At 41.3% G+C, this 20,805-nt stretch overlaps 1 long non-coding RNA gene across 1 annotated transcript; it reads right to left on the bottom strand.

The window, feature by feature from the left end:
* Positions 1-1,128: 1,128 nt before the first annotated feature.
* LOC109632416 (uncharacterized) lies at positions 1,129-12,875 on the bottom strand. Its single transcript, XR_011239323.1, has 3 exons — positions 12,734-12,875; positions 12,565-12,623; positions 1,129-1,261 (listed from the first exon to the last, which is right to left on the bottom strand). It is a non-coding gene; the product is annotated as an uncharacterized lncRNA (long non-coding RNA).
* Positions 12,876-20,805: the final 7,930 nt, after the last annotated feature.

Below are 20,805 nucleotides of genomic sequence, written 5' to 3'. Positions count from 1 at the left end.
CTTATTAGTTCAACCTCATTTGAAACTTTAATATAAGACACTTTGTTTTACTCATTTATATTGAGTGAAATCACATTTCACACTTTAAGACTGCTTTGTTTTACTTATTTTTATTGAGTCAACCCACATTTAAAAGTCAAATAAACGTATTTCACTCATTCCAAACTCTTTGGTAAGACACTTTATTTTACTAATATTGAGTCAAAGCACTTTCAAACTCTAATACAAGTAATATAAGACACTTTATTTCACTAATTTAAAGCTCTATGGTAAGGCATTTATTTTTTCTTTCTTTGAGTCAAACTTCACTTCCACACAAAACGGGAAAGGCTACATTTTTGTTTGGAACTGTTTATTGAAAAAGAAAAAAGCTGGGTCATGGGAGTAAGTTTATCCCAAATAAAAAAGAAAAGGATAAACAAGTTGAATTGAATTCGTAACAAGTGTTTTTCTTTTTGTTTTAACAACTACAGAAAATAACTAATTTTATGGATAAAAGTTTATGTACTCCTAATGTTTTTAAGATGTGTGTGTGCAACTGCTTCTCTTTTTAGGAGCATTTCATATATGGGACATTTTGATGTGTCACAGAAAAGCACAAGTGTAAACAGTCAAACAGGTTCAAGGTCCTGGTGCAGTTGTTGATGCTGATTCACTGTCACACTGTAACGTCTCCCTGCAGGGACTGAAACTGAACACAGCCATGTACGTCCCAAAAGTCTTTGTCAGGAGTCACAAAACTCAAACGGAAGGCAACAAACATACAAAACTGCTTCTACTTTAAGTATAACATAAATTAAGTTATTATTATCATTATTATGATTGAGGGAAAAGTAATTGTCTCTCATGTAGCAGTTCTTATGACACTGCTTTGGTCATTCACTCATTTTACTCATCCATTTTATGAGTGAGGGGGGTTGTCTCTTTTTCTCAGAGTTACACAATATCACAATGACAAGTTATCAAATTCATTTATGAAGCACATTTAAACAACCTGAGTAGAAAAAATGCACTGTACAAGATAAACACGAGAAGCACAATAAATAAATAAAATAAAATAAATTAGAAATATAAATGGAAACATTTAAAAAGTGGATAGAAACTACTCAAAAAGCCAGAGAAAACATGGTTAGCCTTTATTATGTCTACAGAAGGGAGACTCATTGTAAATGGTAAACTGTTTTGGGACAGCAAACACTTGATTGCCTTTATCCTTCAGCCTCGACCGAGGGACTGCTGGGAGCCATATTGGTTGGAGGATCTGAGAGAGAGGGCAGAGAAGCTCAGAGATGTAATGGGGCCGTTCCATTCCATTCAATTCAATAAAAACAACCTGATACCTGTTGTTCTTGTCGAGGAGTCAATGCAGGGACCCAAGTACAAGCGAGGTGGTGTCCCTTTTGTACCAGTCAGCCTGAATAGAGAACACTATTACAGTGATCTGAGGTATCAGTGTTATTCAGCTCTGCTCTTATTGTTTAGGAGTGATTCAATTCATGCAGATGGCAGCTCAGAGATGTATACTGCCTTTATTTCCACTCTGTTTACCTAACCAGAGCTGATGAGGAGCCCTGTGAAATCAATATACTGTATAAATAGACTGCATCTATAACTGCAGTGTGAGAATCTAACTTTTACCCACACATCTTATATATAAATATGTTTTGGATCATTTTAACAACTGACAGATGCTTGAAAGCTGTTTCCTGGCAACACAAACAAATTAAATTGTTATTCCTAACCCACAAGTGTATGAGGCAGCAAGATGATTCAACAAGCGTTCTTAAATGTCTGCATTTTAACAACTAGACCTTGAAAAAAACCTAAGCTCATAAATGCAACAATGATAATGACTGACTTTTGGGGGGATTCCAGAGATAAAAAAAACAATGAAACTCACAGCATTTAATATCACTTAAAATATCAAGTGATCGCAAACTGTGTCAACTCAGATATTATTTGGTTTTAGTCAAAGCCTAAGACAAATGAAACTGACAATTATGAACTGAGCGCAGGTCAGTACATGCCTAAAAAGTGAGATTGCACCCATGGCCCTCGAGCCCCCTAATATTCCCTCCTCTTTGAAGAGTCCCTGTGTTTATTTTGACAGGGTTTTCAAATTTGACAAGCAGATTTCCTCGGTTGTTAGGTCTAGCTTCTTTCCGTTGGGACTTATAAGTTAAAGGCTGATCTCCCACCCAAAGATCTAGAGAGGGGGATTCATGCCTTCATAACTTCTCGTCTTGATTACAGTAATTCTTTGTATGTGGGCTTTGACCAGTCATCCATTCGACGCCTTAATGGACTGGCTTTTGCAGAAGCCGTCCCAAACTTGTGGAACAGCTTACCACTCCATTTTCCAAAAACCTTGCACTGAAACCTGTGGCTTAAAGCCCGAGGGAGCTTTACACACTCGTCAGCAGATGTCATTCCTGACTTTTGTTCTTTCAAAGTATGAACATGCAGTATTACCTCTACCCAAGGCTTTCATTTTGTAGAGCAGAGGGCTGAGAAGCTGGTTGGGACTTTGTTGATTGACGTTAGCCCTTGAGGGCTACTTGATGTTGACCATCTTGAAGTCCAAACCACATAGTCTCAATGTCCGTGTCTTCAAATGCAGCCCGTGAATTGAGACACAGTTTTAGATTTTGCTCTCTCTGTGTTCCACAAAAGGTTTCCCCTTAATATCTACAAATGAACTTACTTCCTCCCACAGTTTGTTTGAGTATATCTGTGTGCACTTCACAGCAGTAAACCAGATATCAGCTCACACTGTAGTTCCCTTTGATTCCTGTGGGAGTCAAACAGGGGACTTGCTGCTCAACTCATCCAATTTAACATTTCCAGCTGTAAATTGACTTATTATACAGACTAACTTATTTTTACTTCAACACAAATATAACGTTGCCATTTTCCTTGGAAGAACTAACATGCTTTATCTACTAGGTAGAGCATGACCAGTCTTGCCCATTCCGTGTGCCGACGTGTCCTTGAACGAGATACTGAAACCAAAATAACCCCTGATGGACGACATAGATACACTTGTTTGTGTAAATAAGTGAATGGTAAATGTACATATATTTTTCTTGTTATTTTATGTATTTATTTTTGTGTCTATGAATTGTCTTGCAGGTTGAATCAAACTGTCTTGTTTGGCTACACATGAGTGGAGTTTCCCCATCTCTGCAATACAGGATTCTATAAAAATACCATACAGCCACAGTGCCATAATACTGACTAACAAAACAAGTGATGGTATTTTATTAGAAAATCACTTATGCAGGGGCTAATTTCTAAGTTTTCACCAGTGAAAACTGACCGAAACAAACAAACAGACTCACCAACGCAGGATGCTAAACGAGCAGAGCGAGGTTGTGGGAGGGAGGTAAGCTGGAGAACGCTGTTTGGCTCAAACACAAGCCATGTGAGGGAGGCAGGGTTTTGTTCTGGTAGGAGCTCACATCCTGTTTGGACAAGCGAACACTCACTGGAGATGTTTTAATTTCTAATGTAAAGATTGCCCCCAGGGAGTTTGCATGTAATTAGGAATTATCATAGAACAGCAGACAGCCCCATCTTCACAGTGGCATTCACTTTTCACTGGATATTCCTTGAGTGGCATTCAAAGAGCAGCCCCCTCTGCTGCTGCACACATTAATGTGGTGATTTGAGATGCTGCTGCTGCTGCTGCTGGCATCAAAACACCACCACCGTGAGGCGTTTGTTATATGTGTGGAGAAAACATCAAAGTGAGTGAGATTCAAAAAAATAAAGATCTCCATGTAAGGGAAACGGAATGATTACACGTCATGATCATGCACAGGGTGAATTCTAAAATGCAAAATGCAAGAGTTAATACATCAGGTGGGATAACAGTGTGAGTGCTCAATTCTTTTTGATTTGATTAATAAAGCAATTACACATTTCATTGGATTCTTTTTGATTGCGAACTTGTCAAATTAACATTAACCTCAAATTTGAAATTAAACAAACTTTTATTTAGCTCCCACCCTTGCAACACCCCCTGTATTGTTCTCTAGTGGATTACAGGACATGCTTTTAATGGTGCAATATCTCACTCACAACAATCCCTAAGCCCTCACCCTGCATGGTGTGTTAGGCGCTAACACGCTGGGCTCCCTGCTTTGAATAAAACAGAAAAAAAAAAAAATGAGGGTGAAGGACATGAATTAAAGGTTACAGCGGGAATCAGTGCTTCCACTTCCACTTAGGATAAAATCTGAGGGAAGAAGTGGTTTCCCCCAACATGATGAATGTTCTTGTTGTGTCTGAAGAACACATTTTAGACTCAAGCCTCTTTTCCTATCTCCACTAACCACCACTATTACCACTAACATGTGGGTCTTGTCTGCAGCGGGAATGGATACAATCAGACTACACTCCCTGGTCAAACGACTCTGCAGGAGAAACAGGTTTTTATCGGCTTTGTCTCTGATTTGCAATGATGGACACATGACTCCCAGATGAACGTGCAAGTTCAGGAAAACAGCAGGTGAGTGTGCGTCTCAGTTTTAAGTGTGATATTGGGATGTTGAACATGATGCATCGGGGGCAAAACAGAAAGGCCCACTTCCCTACCGGCAATGAAAAATGAGCCAATTACCTTTTATTTTATTCTTTTATATTATTTTGAAGTAAAAGAGGTATTCAGGTACAGTTTTGTACAACATAAGCGGCATTAACCGGGAAATTGTGGCAGCATTTTATCACTAACAAAGCTGTTGGTCTCTTTGTTACTCCAAATAACACTTCAGACTTTTTTTTTTTACCAACTAACAAAAAATTTCAGCGCAATGTCTATCCTGTAGTCACTATACTATTGTTGTGAGTGTTGTAAGTATTTGTGTGTGTGAGTATTTGAGTGGACTACTTAGAAATGTAGGAAAAGGTTTTGAGGCACAATTATAGGCTGTGCAGTGTATTTTCCACAGAAGATAACAATACAACTGACAAGTGGTTCTATACTCTTATGAAAATCTGTAAAATAACTCCACCATCATTTCAGCATATGTTTCTTTGCGCAAGACTTGAAACCTGCTGCCTCTCGACAGCCTCTCTAAGCATGTTCTGCAGCGGACTGTGGAGCCGCCAGCTTAATCCAAGTGTTCATTTTGACTTCTAAGAATTCAGATGACAGGCACAGATTTCACTGCACTCTGCACATAACTAGAAATTGATATGCATAATAAGTATATGAGCATTAAGAGTGTACTCACAATTTAAAAGTCAAATGTGACATAGGGAAATCAGAGGTGTCTTAAAAGAAGGAGGTAATGCTCAATAAGAAATGCAGAAGTGCTGCCTGAGACAGTCAGAGACAGGGTCAGAGACAGTTTGACAATCCAGCAGCTAATCTCCCAGATTAGTGAAGGTATTCATATTCATATGCATCCACGCAGAAACCTTCGGGACATGTGAGGGATTTTGATTCTTAAAACCTAAAGTTGTGGAGCTCCAAAAGCGAGGCTGGGTGGGGGGGGGGTCCGTGCACAGGCCGATGGCTGTCAGAAGGGGCCGGGAGATGAGCTCTGACCAGCGTGTCACTGAGCGCTACTTCCACAGCCACCATCTTGGCTCATGCTCCCAATGCACCAAGTGCATGAGGAGAATTTAATTACAGACTATGGAGTCCCTGCACACACACACACACACACACACAAAGTGAGCAATAGCATTCCTGCACTCAGTGACCTCTCCTCGAGGCCTTTTCAACAAAGGCGGCTGAGTGAAGTTGGGTGGCGGAAAAAGGGGGAAGGTGTGGGGGATGAATGGGGTGGTGCTGCGGTGCTGTGGGGGTCAGAGAGTCCACGGAGCGTTACCCGAGGCTTCCCGCCCCAACGCCAAGGCTATTGACAAACACTGTGTTCTTATGTCGGTAAGACTAATGAGACTTAATAAAAGCAGCATGTGAACCGTCTGGTCACTCACGGAAAGAGGAAGCTCCATGCAGGGGGGGGGGGGCCCTGCTCTGTGTGAACTCTGAAACCGTTCAGCTTGAGGACAAGGCAGAGCCGAGGATTGTGCAACGCACGTGGAATGTTATTGTTTGGATGATAGGTGTCAGAGGGATATGTGCACTGTCATTCATGCATTACTGAGAAGCAACAGATACAGGTTTGTGTCTTCAGCTCGTGCGCCTTCGGTTTGTTTAACCAACACCGCAGGTTCAACACTGTGCTAAACCTGCTCTCAGTCAGTTTACGTTACCAGCTGTTTAGAGAAGGAACTGTTAATAAGTCACTATCGACAATGTATTAATGTGTTAATAATATTTCAGGCAGTATTTATGCTAACTTAGCAAACAGCTTCTTTTTTTTCCCGACATACTGCAATAACGTTGCTCTTATCAGTGTCTTATCACCATTAAACATTCTTTTAACTATTAATAAGAATAAATCTGCTGCTGATTAAAAATAAACGATTGACTTTCAACTTATGAGAAATACATGAATAATCACAACACTACAAATATTCTCTAAACAGTTACAGTACAATCATTCAGTTTACCAAAAAACAACGAAGCCGAAGTCGCCACATGCTGACTCATGCCACGGATCTCCTGCCTCCTTCAATTCTAAAAGAAATGAAGCTCAGTGAAAGTTCAGTCAGGGAGACTGACATCTTGTGCATTCCACTTCTCCACATCTCCAGGCTCCACCAGCTCATTCTCTCAACCCGACCTGCGAGCCCTGTGCCAATCAGCTGTCAGTTTCAGTGCATCACTGATAGCTCCAAATTAAAGGGTATACGCAGGTTTATAAAACCTGCTGACGAAAGGAGATGACTTCATTCTCATTGCCGGTAGAGGAGTTCGCTTTTCTGTTTCTGTTTTCCTGGTGCGTCATGTTCAATGTCACAAATGCTCAGTAAACTAAGGCGCTCTCACCTCGCTGTCTCGCCAAATTAGCGCTTGCTAATTTGATGCAGTCAGTGCAGAGTCATTTGACTCAGTCAGGAGTGAATGCTTTTTGTATCTATTCCCATCGGAGACAAAACCCACGTGTTAGTGGGTGTCAGTGTCGACCGGTGGAAGGGGCTTCAGTTCCCCCCCGCCTCTACATCTGCACCACCATAAACACTGGATCACTCTGTCCATTCAGAAGCCCCTCGTGAGACGTCCAGACTTTCAAGCTCCATTCCTCATCGGCTCCGGGGAGAAGTCTTCCTCATACCTGAAGCACCAAATTCACTCAAGAAGTGCTTCCATAGCACGTTCCTTCCCACTGGGGTGCCAAAGCCAATCAATCTGTTCTCTACCATTTCATTTGAATGTACTTATTTCTGTCTCTATCACTCTCTGAAATGTGTGTCCGTGTCATGAGTGATGAAGCAGTGAGGTTTGAAAAATTACACTTGACACTTATTTCTAGAAAATTCCAGGTGTGCATTTGTATTGGATTATTCAGCCTGAATGTAAAAATACGACCGCCGCGGACGAGAGCGAGAGAAAAAAAGGTTTCTTTGTATACAGTTACAGCTCTTGGGCCCAGCCCTGTCGAGTGTCAAAGTCAGATTAGTCTGGCTAGTCTGTTATTTCGGAGGGATTAGATGAAACATGATCTGTGTAACAGCACTTTTTATTCTGCTGAAAACAAACATGCCCACATAATGTATCCAGCCTCTTCAGGAAGCTGTCTGCACAACAAACATCTTGTCATTAAAGCGCTCATGACAGCCATTTGCAACATATCGTGTACCAGGAATTCATGTTTTTTACTTAATTCAATATTTGGGGATTTCGTGAGGCTTTTCAGTCTGTAACAGCGACACAATGTATATCCAGAGTAGCTCAGTAAATATGCACCGTGTGCTGAACAAGCACATGTATCATCCTGCATCTGCTCAGAGCAATGACTCATAGGAGAAGTGTTCAAAGCAGAATCCCAAAGCATGAAAAAAAAGTCTTGCTCAGAGCGAGAGACGTGTCGGTCAAAGAGTCATCATTTCGAGAGCGACGATGACTCATCTCCAAGTGATTCAAAAGCGTTTGTGGTCACCAAGATCGGACTGCCAGCCAAAAAGAAGCGGCTGCCTCGGGAGGGGCGAGTCCAGACAGAGGCACAAAGACGTAAAATGCAGTCCTGTTGTCAGCGAGTGAGCAGGCATGTGACCCAACGCCAAATGCCTTTGATTACATCAATTACTGTGAGCCTGACGGTGCCTCAGGGAACGATTTAACCGCCATTCATAACGGAGGCTGCCACAGGCCGACCGATCAGGATCAGGTTACGTTAAGGACAGCTCCTCCTTCACAGGAATACATCCAGATACAGACACACTGAAGTTGGCTATTTGTGTTACTACTGTGCACAAACGCACAACAAGTTTACATCTAAACTTTTAAAACTAGATTCACATTTATTACTTTGACACAACTTCACTTTGTGTCTTAAAATGCCTAAATGCTAAAATACTACATTTTTAGATACATTTAGTACAGGTTCACAATTTTGATTTTTTTTTATAAATATTTTTTGCAGTTTGTTTTTCTTCTCCTGTTCTAACATTGTATTTATTGAGGTTTTAAGTTATTATATTTAATTTGTGTATTTGCTCCTTCCAACATGTCAGTGAAATAACATGATACATCTTCTGTGTGTGAACTTTGTAATCTTACAAATGTTGTTCTTTGTTTTTCTCCTTGTTCACATGTTCTCCATTTTCACATGTGATGAATTTAATACTGTGTTCCCCGTATTGCCCAATTTATTAGGTACACCTGCAGAGTCTGCTGCAATGTAAAACAACAGTTCTGTCATAAATTTAATGTTCATGACATTTTCAGGTCATATTGACATTAATGGATGCATGTGAATTTAATTGTATTTTTACGTCTGCAGAGGAGGTTATGTTTTACCTGTTAATTCCTTTGTTTGTTTGTTTTTAACTCGGTTAAGACAAAAGCAGCGGAACACATTTCCATGAAACTTGGTGGAAGGATGTGTCATGGGTTATTATTTTTACATTTTCACCTTTTCCCCAGGGCACTGGATGGATGTTGATCAATTGTTGGTCAATGCAGAGGCGAGTGCCATTATTATTGAGCACACAGTTAAAAAGGGATTTTGTACATTTTAATGAGTTTTTTTTTTTTTTTTTTTTACCAGTGCACCATCTATGACATCAATAATGAACCATATAATCAAATAACTGCAAACTGAAATTTCCAGATATGATAAAAATAGATTTTATGGCAGAAACGTTACACTGGATTGTACATGTGAACCTAATAAAGCCACAGAGCAGCTCTGTCCTGTGGAAATGATGTTTATATCCAACTAATTGGCAACAGCAAATATGTCTAGTAGAACACATGATTGGGACCAAACCATATTTTCTATTAACGTAATAAGGACATATTTTTGATAGTCTGCATGTTTGGCAAGTATGGACTGAATGTAGGAGTCATTTTTCACAGTCTGGCTTCAAATAGAGAAAATGACTTCAGATATGACATGTTTATTTACACTGAACCAAAACCATCATCTTTCCCAAAACCCTGAGTAAAGTGCTTTAGTTGCTGGAACTAAACCACAGATGGGACTCAAATCACATTCCACGTTATGAGCTCACACTTCTGTGGTGCGGTTACACCAGACATTGCTTCCCATTCATTTGTGCGCCCCTACTCAATCGATCACCCGCTTCCGAAGTTCTGTAAGATTGACCTACGGTTTGAAAGCAGGGAGATGGTGTTGGTTCATATCATTTTTTTGAAACTATAACAGAGTAAATAATTAAATGCTGCCTGGCTACAGAATGTCGTGGACTGCTGTTGATAGCCCGCTAGACTCATTTTATATCAAATCCATCACATTTGTAAGAACTACTGCAGTGCCTGTTCTGACCCTGCCTGTTTCGGATTTGTTTGGCCTGCGGTGATGCCGGTTGCAGCTTTCTTTCTGAAACTGTAAAAGTGACTTTTAGTAATTGTCCGCATGACACGGAAGCCGCGGCACTGCTGCTGCACAAAGAGCTGTTCACCCGTTTGGTGAAGCTTGACTCAGAACCCTGAACTGGAGAATCATTTGTCAAAAAAACGCCTCTTGTCATAATCGACAGTGTCAGTTTTGTTGATGAGAACCAGGCGCTGCTGCCACAGAGCGCTGGTCGTCTGGTTATTCAGGTTCATTATTACTGAATGTATCATGTGTCCGAATCCTACCAAACATGACACTGCACTTCCTTGGGCCCTTACAAATGCACATGCCAAGCATGAAGCTGATAAGATAACGGTTTGCGAGATATGCAAGACACAGACCGAGATGACAGACAGAGGTTTCTTGAATTGATAGATAGAAAGAGGATCTGTAGAACACTTTCTGTTCTCTTCACCCTTCCTAAATTTACACCTCATCGGGCTCTTGGTGGTTCTACACCAGCAGAGACCATGTCAGGTTCACTCCTGTCAGCCAAGAACAGAAATGTGAGGCTGCAGTGACACAGACTCACCAACACCGGACAGTTGAAGACTGAAGAACATAGCCCTGGTCTGATGAGAGTCACAATCTGGAGCATGGATCTATGGAGCAGTGGCGGATCTAGGATTTTTCTCAATCAGGGGCTGTACAGGTGCTACAATTATATGTCAACGTCCATGCACTGACTGAGTCAAGCTAACATTTCAGTTATTCCTTGTTCAATATTTGCTCTATAGCTTTGAGCAAAGACACACATAACTGAATATATTTTGAAAATTCTCGGTTCCTTAAGCACATTGTGTGCTTCAAAAAAACCTAGAAAATAGCAAACTGTCATATTTGTTAGATTTTTTGTATTGTTGGTAAGTTAATAGATCATTTTAAATGAATCAACATTATAGTGAGAGGTCTACCAGATTTCCGCTTGGGCCTCCCCTGCCCCCACCCCTGGATCCACCCCTGCCATGTGTCAACAGTCCAGGCTGCTGGTGGAGTCATGGTGGGTATCTGAGTATTGTTGCCGCCCATGTTAATCTCTTTATAGCCACAGTTTACCATCTTCTGATGGATGCTTCGTGCAGGATAATGCTCCATGTCACAAAGAAAAAGCCGTTTCACGATCATGACGGTGAGTTCACTGAACTCAGACCTGACCAGAAACTAGTAGAACACCTTTGACATGGGGTAGAACAGGAGATTGAATGTGCAGCATGAATGTGCAGCTGACAAATCTGCAGAAATAATGTGATGCAGTCATGTCAACATGAAGCAGACTATTAAAGGAACATTTCCTTTTTTTTGTTTCCATGACATGAGAGAACTGAGGCTGTTTTGAAAGCAAAGGGAGGAACTACTCGCTGATAGTAAGAGTTTCTGACAAAGTGCACGGTAAGTACATGCTTACAGCGTGTTTGCTCTGGAGGCTGTTTACACGGTGAGTGGACCTGGATCAAACTAAGCCGCTTTGTCCTGAAGTCTAAAGAGTTGCAATCCTTTAAGACAGCCCAATCACTGGGTGACAGTTCCCTGTCTGTCACCGCTCTGGCTCCGGCTGGAGATGAGAGGAGTAAACAAACAGGAGTGAATGGGGTGTGAGAGATGAGTCATCAGTTCTGGGCTTGCCGTCGCTCTCTGTGTGCCTCTCACAGTCTGCTGCACATCCGCTCCCCTGAAGGCCCTCGTCACCACAGGCATACTTCAGCAATTACCTTCTCGCCCACACACTGTCAGTCACATGGGCCGTAATAACAGGCTGTCGCACTGTCCCACTGCAAACTCACTCACACACACACACACCCACACAGGTTTGCATCACTATTCTTATCAGATATCGGATTTGACTTCCTTTCAGTGTGGATAGCCTAACCCAAGTCTACAGTAAGCCTTAACCCTAAACAACTAATAACTCACACTAACCGTAACCCGACCTCATGTCACATCGTATCCCTAAAGACCTCAGACATTAGATTTTGCTTCATTAGGAGATCTGGTTCTCATGAAAAGGTCGGCGTTTACAGTGGAAAAGGTCCCAAATGGCCTATTTATCATCTATTTATCTATTATTATGCTTCCAGTCTCACTCCAGTAAACTGAATGCATAAATGCATCTCAGACCAAGCAGTAAATAGAACACTATCTTGACATTTGACCTTTTGTTCTGCTTTCCGTGGAGCTTTTTCTCATGCTAAACTGTGCAGGTTGGATGCAGGCTTTGCGTTGACATGTCAAGAACCTGGCTTGTCGTCAGCCAGCGTGACCTTCTGCTGAAAAAAAAAAAAGATGTGAGCTTTACATCCTGACACCAACGTCTATAGCTGAGAGAAAACTGTTATATTCTCACTTCTGGGGCTGCTCCACCCTGATCGAAAATACACACACCTCACAAGTTACATATAAAATGTTGGGGTTTTGCTTATGCTGTAACATAGACATTGTATTTGTCGTTTTCTTTTCGCACTTCCCACTCATTCTGTTTTGAACCTGTGAGAATCTGTTAATCTCACTGTCGCTCAAAGATATCTCAACGCTTACTCATACCGTCCTCTCCATGAGGCAGCACATTCAACCCAGCAAAGGCATTAGACACGTTGACTAGTGGTGGTAAATAAATAGGACCACTCACCTGACAGACAGTGATCCTGTTCCGCACCCTCACAGTCTTATTTACCCCTTTTGATTCTTCTGTGTGGGATGTAACAACATACATTTACTTTGTTACTGTACTTAACTACATTTTGCATGTATCTGTACTTTAGTTTTCACTTTTACTCCACCACATATTCAGCGATTACCTGCACGTTCTCCTGCACCTTTAACAATGCATCGTGTTCCACGTTCACATTTTAAAGTAATAAATAACGTGTGGGTTATAGGCCCGCTGATCCAATCAGAGCGGGGAGGTGACGTTTAGACTCCGCCTCCTTCAACAAGAGCAAAGGGCAGCAGCAGCATCAGTGATGAAGAAACATCCTGGATCTGAAAGAGGAGGAGACTCGGTCATAATGATGTAGTTGACCGTTACATTAGCGAATTGGCTCCACTGTGCAGGTGCTTTTACTTTCAATGTTTTAAATATATTTAAAAGCAATCAGAAAAGCCGGTGGTACTTTTACCTGAGTATATTTTTGTCTATTTCTGGAAGTTACTTAAGTACAATATTTGAGTACTTCCTCCCCCACTGATGCATCTGTCATGGATGTTCATAAACAAACTTATGCATACTTAATTTTGCGTTTTTGGTATTTACTTCAGCATAGTTCCAAAGTTGGCAACTTTTTAAGACATTTTTAGAGTTTACAGTGTGTATTTATACTGGTTGTGTTTTCTGCTGGTCAGTGTACTTGTACTTGCATCATGTTTTTTGGTTTTCTGTAAACTAGAAGTGTATATTGTTTGGATTAAATATGAATGAATGTATATGTAAGCTGCAGTTTATTATCTCCTGTCTACACGAGGTTCTTTAAGGCTATTGCAAAGCAGTGTTAGGAAAGAGGACAACTAGCTGGTCAGCATTCTATTTCAGGTGGAGGAAAAAGTGGTAGACAGGAGCAAGCCAAATTGAACCACTTTCAACAGCTCTTGGTAAATAAAGGAATGAAGTTTGATGCTGATGTTTCTTCTACACTCCAACAGTTGCTTCTTAAAACTCATTCCAGTGCCTGGATCAACAGGAATGTAATATATTATTTATAATTGTTCATTAGTGTATAATCAATAATCTATATTTGTATTTACATAAATCTCATCATCTCTTCCAGTGAGCCCACAGTGTTTCCAAGGACAGACACCAGCTCTTTGTGTTTTTACGTTATTTGAAGAGCGCTCCAACACAGGGTATTTGCCATGCCACTAAATCTGACACGCTGAAACTCCAACCTTGTTTCAGTCGTATTTCTGTTGCCACTTCAACTTCTTTCAGTGCTTTAACTTCAAGATTATCTTACCTATGACACTAGTATAGGATTTAAACACATTTAAGTAGTTTCCAATGTTTCCAAGTTTGCACAAAGCAGCGCCCAGTGCAACGCAAGTGTCTTAGCTTTACTTTCAGATTGACCCAGGTGTCATTTTTCCCATCCAGTCTCCATGTTGTGTTTGGCACGACACAAATCAAACTGAACTAAATTAAATATTGTTTAAATAGAAAAAATATATACTGAAGCCCACCTACTCATCCATGCAGCTGGTCAAAAAATGAGGAGAGGTCAGGCGCATCAATATCCGAGGCAGCAGAAAGCTTTTGCACTTTTGACCTATAAAAACTTTAATTTAAAGTGCAATATCAAGATAACAAAATGCAGGTATTCATAGTTTGGTGCACAACATACATACACTCTGCATAATACACACATGATGGTCTGCCCATGTGCCCAGTTAAACCATTTCCTGTGCAGAGAAACTTCCAACTGACAATCTGCCAAGGTGCAGGAGCAGTTTGCTCTAAACAGAATGGGAGATGACACCCTGATGATTTATTTTGTTTTGCATCCAAAACACACCCTTTCCAACAATGCGTCTGGCACGGCAGCCCTTTTTTTTTTTTTCCACTGTTGAAAAAGTGGATTTTGGACTCGTTCTAAATGAACCCGCGACATTCCTGTGTCAGAGTGTGAGCTTAGATCGTTAAATCAGAGCACTGACAGTGGGAGAGCTGGTTTGTGTGACTTGCAGACTGAGTGGGTGGTGGCTCCTCGTCACCTTCCACAGTGTGGGGAGTGAAATTCGTACCTGCTGAGTTCCACCAGGCTGCAGAGAGAGATTTGAGCTCTCGCTCCCTCTGACACGCTTCAAATCACAACTCTGCCTCTTTAACGTGAATCATCCAAACAACCACAGATACATCAGACTACATTAAAGACATTGTAAATAAATAAACCATCAAAATATGTATTTGTTAAAACCTTTCCTTCCAATATCGCATCAGAAAAGGAGCAGCTGCTCTCACTCTCCCTCCCGTCACCCTCATTAGTGCCCCTGTGAATAGGCCCGCAGTGAAATTATGAATGGAGAATGACGGAGTGGAGTTCTGTTCCAAATAACAAATTAATTCATGATCCCAATTAGCATTCGTACACAGCTACTGAGGCTTAATGCAAAGTGTAATTACATATTGCAAGGAGTGGAGTAAACAGAAACATCTGATGCCACAACGTGAAGACTTCTGCTCGTCTCACATCTTTGAGAGTGCAGAGGAGACCTCATCGAGCTGTTGAATAATCGCCTGCAGCCACTCTAAAGACCGACCAGGGATTCCTGCAGATTAATGGAATCCTAACTGGCACAGAGCGCAATTTATAGACCAACATGCAAGATATTATGACCCAAATTCTGTCCATTATTGAAAACGGCAACATCTCTCTCTGCCACTGCTAGCCTATTTATGTCATCCAGTTTCCATGGCTACCATGCCATAGATAAAATCTAAAGCACACACCGGTTTTCAAGTGCAACATCAACTTTGTGTTGTAGAGAGAGAAGAGGGACGACACTACTGCCTTACATTCATTAATACACTTTTGAAAAAAGACAGCAAGCATCCATGAGCTCATGATCTGCGTCAAGGTGAAAGCAAGACACATTGTGTTCATTTGAAAACAGAGTAAATCATAATGCAGAGAGCTACTGAGGATAAAGGCCTGTTCATGTTTCTGTGTGGAAACTACGGCGTAGCTCTGTGTAGACGTGCACCTGATGCAGAGCCCTACACCGTACTCTGCCGTGCACCTCCCCAAAACGTAACCATGCATCGAGGCAACGCAGACTGCAAGGGCTGTGATTGGTCCACTGGCAGACTGGCCACCATTTTTGAATTGAGTTGTAGGGATGAACACTAACGATGTCTTTCTCTTCTTCGTTGCTGTTCTTTAAAAATACGTTCGCTCTTCAACATCTATGAGCTCCAACTCCAACATGATTCCCTAAGCAACACTCGCCAAGGTTCTGAAGCAAACAGACGCCGGAGAATTGGAAAGAAACGGACCAGAAACCAGAAGAAACTCAACACCAGCTGTAAGAAAAGGCAAACACTGTTCTCACACTTTAGTAATGAAGAGTTCAGAGATTCCCAAACATCTCCTCACACACAGGAGCAGGTCCTACAAGCTTCTGCAGCAAACACATTAAACAAGAATCAGAAACTTTTTCAGACTCACAATCTGAGTAATTCTTTGAGCAGATAGTTCCTGGTTTGAATTTAAATGTTGCCAATAGGTTAAGTTCTTGTGTTGTGTTCAGACATTAAACATTTAAAGGTGAAGTCACATGCAGATTTACAAAAGCTGGGTATCAAACTCTAACCTCTGGTATCAAAATGTCTACAAAGAACTAAATATTCTCTTTGAGTGTGGAAAAATAGAATATTCTATAGGTGTTCTCTTGTTCACTAGTTCTTACTCTTTCATTTCCAGTTATAATTCGATATTTACTTCAAACTTTTAATAAATACATTTTGCTTTGTGTTGTCAGGGATGCTTTAACACGGATCATAAGAACTTGAGTTCCTGAATCTGACTTATGACTGAAACTCAGGTAACGTAATGCAAATCAAAAGCATTGCCCAGATCTATTTGATCAATCAATTCAATTTGATTTGTTCAGCCCATATTCACAACTTGCTTCATACGGCTTAACAAGGAGCAACTTCCTCTGTGCCTAACCCGACAGGGGTGAAGAGAAATATGCAGAAACATCACAGAGTCCCAGGATGGACGGGAGAGAGATGTGAAGTACAACAGGGCACATCAACAAAATCACAATATTTACAACTTTCAACACGCCGGCATGTTAAAAAACAAGCTTCGAGTTAAATGTCACATGTGGGGTTTCATCTGTCCTTGTGAAAATCAAAAGCTTAAATAAACAATGACACCACCACACGCAAGCCAGATGGTTGCCTTCCTCTCCGGGTCACACACACACACGCACGCACACACACACACACACACACGCACACGCACATAGAGATCATCACCCTGGTCTTCCTACCAGCCTCCGTCAGGCCAAACACTACATTTCCTTCTGAGAACAAAAAAGCTGAGGACAAAGCTGGCAACCACCCTTGTCTTCCTTATTTCCACCAGTTCAGTGAGGGCACACACACACACACACACACACACACACACACACACACACACACACACACACACACACACACACACACACACACACACACACACACACACACACACAACCTGGCTGGAGAAGGAAGATTACATCATTTCTCCACAATGAAATGACTCATTGTTCCCCATTTAGCTGCAACGCCAAATAGCGACAGTGAAAAAAACCCAGTAGCCTTTGTCAGCAGATAAATTGGATCTGAAATGTGAAACCTTTTAACCTTTGTCACTGTGTTCTCACTGTCAGCAGTCAATCGGGTCAGAGTCAGGGTCCTCACTATCATGCTGCTTATGTAACTCAATCTATTTCTATATGAGATAAATCATTTCAGTCGGAAACAGCGGCCGTTCACACTCAGTCAGTAAAGTGTGTCGGGCCCTGTAGAATGACAGAATGAGGCCTCACACTGATACTGGCCATTGATACACTGAAGATATTTAGGCTTCTTTGTCTGTGAAAAACAACCTCACTGACAAAGACTGGATGTTCAGCACCACCTGCTGGCTGAAGGGAGTCACGTTGGATTATTGTGTGAGCTGAGTTTTCGCAGAGGCAGAGCGCAGGAGAAAGATTCATTGAGAATCAGCAAACAAAGGAAACATGCCATGTGCTATCCATGAATGTAGAAGTACATGTGATACCAGGGTGCTTCCACCTCATCTGTTCACTAGTGTTAATACATTTCCACTACTTCTGAGATTATTCAAAATCATAGTCATGTAATAAAAGTGTTGAACGATGACCTACAACAATCTAACATTTAAAAAAGTGTGGCCTCCCCCCCTCCATTACAACATGAATATTATTATAATAGAGAAACATGTGATATAGGTACAAATTCATTGTTTGCTATTACCACTATTATTAATGAACATATTTAATTGTGAATATCTCATATCTTGTTATTCTTTAACTCATAGATCACGTGGTCTAGCTCACACTTGCTATTCCCTAATTATAATTTATTATTAGACTAATCATGCACACACACTAACACCACCCACAACATGCACCACCCTCCTGTTATGCATCTAATTTTATTTTCACTATCCATTTATTGTTTTCATTGCCAAAATAAAGGGAATGCTGTAATAATCTTTCATATCTTTGCAAAAACAGGCATCAACACACTTTTCTCTGAGAGATGATCAACAAATCACTTCTGAGTCGTCCCTGTCATTTCCTCAGTCTGTATTAGAATTGCAGATACAAATTATAACTGGCAGTGTTACCTGGTCACAGACAAGCTGGTGAAGAGTGGATGAAGAGTCAGTTTATATTCGCTGCAGGGTTGATTGTAGATGGGAAGCAGGTGAGCGGCGAGGGGGAGGAAGAGGAGGAGGAGGAGGAGGAGATGCTTAACCAGGTAACAAGGAGGCAGGATGATGACGAGCCACAGCTGCCACAACACAGAGAGGGAACAGACAGACACAAGGGAAAACAGAGACAGCTGGGGACTTGTCTTCTAAAAGACAAAAAGCAGATACCTATATTGTAAATCATTGAATTCTAAGAAGAACACATTTTAACATTAAGTTCAGGTTGTAACTATGGTTAAAGTTCTTCAGGAAATCAGCTTTGGAAGGTTCATGCAATAATCGGGCGAGAACAATTATCCAAACTGTGAATGATCAACCTGGCAAGACCACACAACACACATACACAGTGTCTCTATTCAGAGGCTGCATCCCTATGAGGACGCGGTCTTCATGGGCTGCGTAGACTGTGACAAAGTGAGATGGTCTGGTCTACAGAGGATTTCTACGTCACCAGCTTGTCCCGGCCTTATTGCTGTTTCCTAGCAACAGAGCTCCACTTGGAAATGCAGAGAAAGTTTTAATACTTTCTCTGCAAGTATTAAAACTTGCAGTTTTGTAACATATTTACTGTTAAGTCATCGGACGTCTCAACGGTTGATCCCTGAAGTGCAACAGTCCTGGGACGGATTGGTCCACGCAGGATCCACCTGTTGGAGCCTTCTTCTAGTGACGCCGTGACGCAATCGTTCTTCAAACGCAGCCTCCAAAGGATGAAGCTCCTGAATTGAGACGCAGCCGCAGAGGCTCCGTCAGAGTGCGACTTGAAACCAGTGTATGTTCCATGGGAGATACGTCAGCAAACATTGTGCATCCTCCTGTAAACAGAGCTGCGGTGACAGAAAGAGTTTGGGCACAAACAACCAACAGTAGAATATATTTACAATGTGTGAGCGCAGCAACGGCTCAGGCCTGAGATCAACAAGAATTATGAGCAAACAAACGGATGGAATTGACATAACACAACATCAACATGTGGGTAATTTCACCTGTCAGCAGAGAGGAAGTCTATATTTATTCCACTCACACAGACGAGTCAGTGATGAACTGCAGCAACATGTGTCTGGCTATGATTAATGATCACACTCCTCATCCAAATGTATACACGCAAAACTGTGGATTTGAGCGGATGACATTTTTGAATCCTACTATGTATTGTTTTTTTTCTATAAAGTGAAATATGACTAATCATAGAAAATCTAAATGTCTGCATCTGTTTTGTGCTTCACCAACAAAGACGATTCCGACAGAAACAGAACCCTGGTGGACTCAAGCAGTGAGTGAAAGTCCAGCTCTGACCCAGCAGCAGAAGAAGGTTTATTGGCTGAGTGACACATGTATTCCTGTCCCACTCGCAGTCACGCCGTCCCATCCACACGCTGACATATACCCCACCGTCCCCTGCACACGTCCACAGAATGTGCCACCTGTGGAATCCGTGAGTCCAAACTGTGACTTCATTCAGGGTGACATGACCGACTAGGCCTAACACTTCCTGTGTGGGACATCAGTAAAAAATGATTCACACCACTCTTTACAGGAAGTGTGGAAATACCTCTCCTCTCCATCCTTCGGCACTTCTGTTCTGTTAAAGTCACCTCACAGCTTCAGATCTTAAATACTACTTTTTATTTACTATTTTCATTGAGTCATTAGTTTCTTCCCATTATGTTCAGTGATGCTGCACTGATGGTTTTGGTTATTGCTGTTTACTTAAATAATTTTTACTCATTGTTTTATCCCTTATGTGTCAGAATGGCCTGGTTCAGCCTTGATATACAGAAGGTTCCCTAGTTGTCGGGTACGTTTGTACTCCTGCTTATTTAGTGCTTGGGTTTAGTTGTGTTACGTTGACCCTGTATTACTGTTTCATGTATTTTGCAAATATTTTTGTATGAAAAAAAGAAATTTCTCTCAAGATAGCACCTGTGTCTATTTGCTCTTCCTAACCCTGACCCCATTTTCTTTCTCTGTGCACACCGACCCACCCATGACTCCCTGCAATACACTAACCTACTCCAGAAAAATGCTACTTGAGATATGAGGGTCAATCACGTGCTGTCATGAAGAGAATAATGACGTTCTGCTGTGAGCAAGGATTATACAGAGAATCTAACAAAGCGCTTTCATTTCACAGATCTAAACACAAAGGACAGTTCAAATCTGAATGGATATGAGACGATGTTTCAAGGTTCATATTTGCTCATTAGCTACATAAGCATTTAACATACTGTTATGTGACACAATGGGGAAAGATCTTTTAATCTGGAAACAACAATGCACTTCTGGGACACAATTATTTAGTCTTTAAGTAAAATGCCCTGTTATCAAACTTGGTATCTAATTCCAAAGTGCTGAGAACAAACTTTAGTGTTGATTTTAAACTGCGTGAAAATGTTCCAGTGAGTAGAATGGTTTTCATCAGTACA

Source organism: Paralichthys olivaceus, chromosome 19 (genome assembly GCF_024713975.1).
Source record: "Paralichthys olivaceus isolate ysfri-2021 chromosome 19, ASM2471397v2, whole genome shotgun sequence".
Taxonomy (NCBI): domain Eukaryota; kingdom Metazoa; phylum Chordata; class Actinopteri; order Pleuronectiformes; family Paralichthyidae; genus Paralichthys; species Paralichthys olivaceus.
The sequence above is the reverse complement of the archived record's forward strand: the minus strand, read 5'-3'. Positions and strand labels throughout refer to the sequence as shown.